Source organism: Pezoporus wallicus, unplaced genomic scaffold, assembly GCF_028554395.1.
Source record: "Pezoporus wallicus isolate ANWC-B61680 ecotype Strahan unplaced genomic scaffold, APGP_CSIRO_Pwel_v1 contig_10790, whole genome shotgun sequence".
In the NCBI taxonomy this organism is placed as follows: Eukaryota; Metazoa; Chordata; class Aves; order Psittaciformes; family Psittacidae; genus Pezoporus; species Pezoporus wallicus.
In genome coordinates this window covers 847,925-850,987 of record NW_026640522.1, presented here as the reverse complement: position 1 = coordinate 850,987, position 3,063 = coordinate 847,925, and the positions used below count along the sequence as shown (strand labels likewise).

At 44.2% G+C, this 3,063-nt stretch overlaps 1 non-coding gene across 1 annotated transcript; it reads right to left on the bottom strand.

The window, feature by feature from the left end:
- Window positions 1-1,635: 1,635 nt before the first annotated feature.
- TRNAT-AGU (transfer RNA threonine (anticodon AGU)) lies at window positions 1,636-1,708 on the bottom strand. Its single transcript has one exon. It is a non-coding gene; the product is annotated as a tRNA-Thr (tRNA).
- Between the last annotated feature and the right edge of the window lie 1,355 nt (window positions 1,709-3,063).

The window sequence follows — 3,063 nt, the reverse complement described above, 5'->3', positions numbered from 1 at the left end:
GAATTCAGCAATACATGTCCTGAACATTTGTTAGTTTTGCACAGAAATGAAAGACATTCATTTCTCAGAGGACCATTTCCATCACTGCCAGGCTCTGCTAAGCTGAAACCCTGAGTACGATTACTGAAGTGAACTTGAACCATAAAGATTTTTTAGATATTGCTCATCAGTGTCATATGAAAGCAAAATTCGGTGCTGGAGAGGGACTCTTCATCAGGGACTGTAGCGACAGGACAAGGGGTGATGGGTTCAAACTGAAACAGGGGAAGTTCAGGTTAGATCTAAGGAAAAAGTTCTTCCCTGTGAGGGTGCTGAGGCACTGGCAGAGGGTGCCCAGAGAAGTGATAAATGTCCCATTCCTGGCAGTGTTCAAGGCCAGGTTGGACAAAGCCTTGGGTGACATGGTCTAGTGTGAGGTGCCTCTGCCCATGGCAGGGACTGGAACTCGATCACCTTAAGGTCCTTTCCAACCCAAACCATTCTATGATTCTGTGAGCCTAAAATAAAGAGATAACTAAAACAAGGGACAGGATAAATACATATACAGCCACAACAGTCTAGAAACAAATTCACTTTTAGTAAGACATCTTTCCATTTTCTAGTATCTTGGGTTACAATAACAATAACTTGTGCTAGCTTATTAGGTTGCAGATTAATGGGAACCCTGCTGACTTCTGTTTCTTTAGCCTTACTGTTATATACATAGAAAGGAAAGCTAGGAAACCCCTGCAGGTCACCTCTCATGCAGACGAAACACATCAACCCACGAAAGCTGTAACGTGCTCCCTGTTTTGGCAAAACAAAGCTGAAGAGAAGTGATGAATGTGCCATGTCCTTTCTGGCACCCCAAGTCCTCCTCCACAAGACAGAAATGTTTCAGGCTTTTGAGCTTTCTTTCCCTCAAATGGAAAAGGTCCTTTTCAGTTTCAGAAATCTTTTACATCACTGGTTTGGATCATTTTGATGGAACAAAACAGGAAGTCTACTTGAAAATAAGCAAAAAAAAAAAAAACAAACAAAAAATAGGACATGTGCAATGGCAGAGTGTGCAGCCTCGTGAACCTGGGCTGCAATTCACTGAACACAAGGTGCAAAATAGGTTATTTCCTATATTTTAACATTTTTCTTAAAAATCACAACTTCCCCCCTGCCCCCAGCAGGACTCTGATGATCAATGTTACTATCCCTCCACATTCCTCCACAAACCCTATTTACAACTTTTTCAGCCAGCACTGTAACTGCTGAGCTCTGCAGATGTGATTTGATTGTCGCGCTGAAGTATGAAGAGGTGAAGCAGGTCTGACTGTAAGTATCAAGCAGTCATTTCAGATTGGTTCATCAACGAGCTTCACAATGTCTGTGGGATTCTGAAGACTTTAAATCCCATTATTAGGTATTTCCTGTCTCCGAGAGCTATACATTAAAAATATTTTGAGGTATTTTTTTTCAAGCATTTAACTCTGACCACTGCTGCTTTTCTCTGCTTCTTGTTGCCTGTTATTTTGTATAGGCATGAAAGGATGTTTCTATTTCACCCAGACTTGAGTGGGTGCTCTCAAAAATGGCACCAGCAGGAGTTTGGGAAAACAAAAAACCCAGAAAGATGAAGGTGTTTGTAGGAAGTACAGAGGCCCCAGGCTCCAGTGAGATTTGAACTCACGACCCCTGGTTTACTAGACCAGTGCTCTAACCCCTGAGCTATGGAGCCTTCCAATATTAGCTTTTCATTTCCAAATATTCCATATAATAATTGCCTCTGGAGTGAAACAAAACCTGCGCTGCCAAATTGTGCTGCTCCAGGATTTGCACTAACGCAAACGTCCGAGTCACAAAACTAGCAGCACACCACATCAATCCAAACCAAGCTGTACCCTCCTTCAGCTCACCCCTGTAAGGACACCAAGATATGTGGCTGTCTTTTCCCTAGCTAAGTAGCTTGGGAAGCTTACAAACTTTCCAAATGATATTTGGGTTCTTTATAGTTGCACTAATTTACAAAGGAAGAAAGCGAAGCTTCTGAAAAAAGAACTCTTTATAACCTGCTGTTTTCTTTGGATATCAGCTGCGTATTTGCTTTTTTCCTCTTGGCTCTTCAAACGTGTTGATTCTTAGGAGTCCATGATGTGCTTTGGTTACTATGGCTGATGGGTGCACTTTCACATCTCTTAAGCGATTCATAGTGCCTGAGTTTTCAGGATAGTATCTATCTCCTGCAGTTTCATTCTTCACTGCAGGTAGTTAGACAGGGGTGTCATGAGAAACACTCCTAGCATTTGTTCTGTTTCCTCCCTTATTGAAACACCCGTTAAACTTTAACAGCCTTGGTGTATCAGATGTTGTTAGCTAATTATGACAGTCAACAATGTTTGTCTGTCTTATATTTGCATAGCACAGCTCTGTGCTTGTTTCCAACCCCGGGATTTTGTCTGACTGCTTCACACCAAGTGGCCAGGTTATGTTTCATTGGGATGCGTTGTTTCCACCAGGAGGATTTCCCAAAGCACGTATCCGTCCGTGACAATGGGTAACTCATGCTTCTGTCTTTATTCTCTCACTTCACTTCTTCTAACTTTCCTTCTCAGGAGGCTGACACGAACCTGAAAGGATCAACAAGAGCAAGTGTACCTGGGAATGAACCAGAAAGTGCTGGGGAAGAGCTGTTTGGAAAACAGCTTTACAGAAACAGGACCTGAGGACCCTGGTGAACAAAAAGTTGAATGGAAGCCGGCAATGTGCCCTTGCTGCCAAGCGGTTAAATGTTATGCTGGGCTGAATATAGCAAAGTACTGCATTAGGTCAAGGCAGTTGGTCCTCCAGGTGATTCAGCAGTGCTAAATCCGGACCTAGATGCCTGTGTTCTTGCTCTTGAGCCAGGACCTCTAGGAATCCTCTTGCTCTGCCTGTGCGCAGAAGTGGCCCACATCAGGTCAGCGCGTCCGGACGGGGCTACAGGACGCCCTGGCAAGGCCTTGCCACTGGCTTGAAGCACCGGCTGTGAGCGCCTGACTGAAGCCGTGGGGATGGAGCTGGCAGCGGGACTGCGGAGTCCCAAAGCCTGTGATA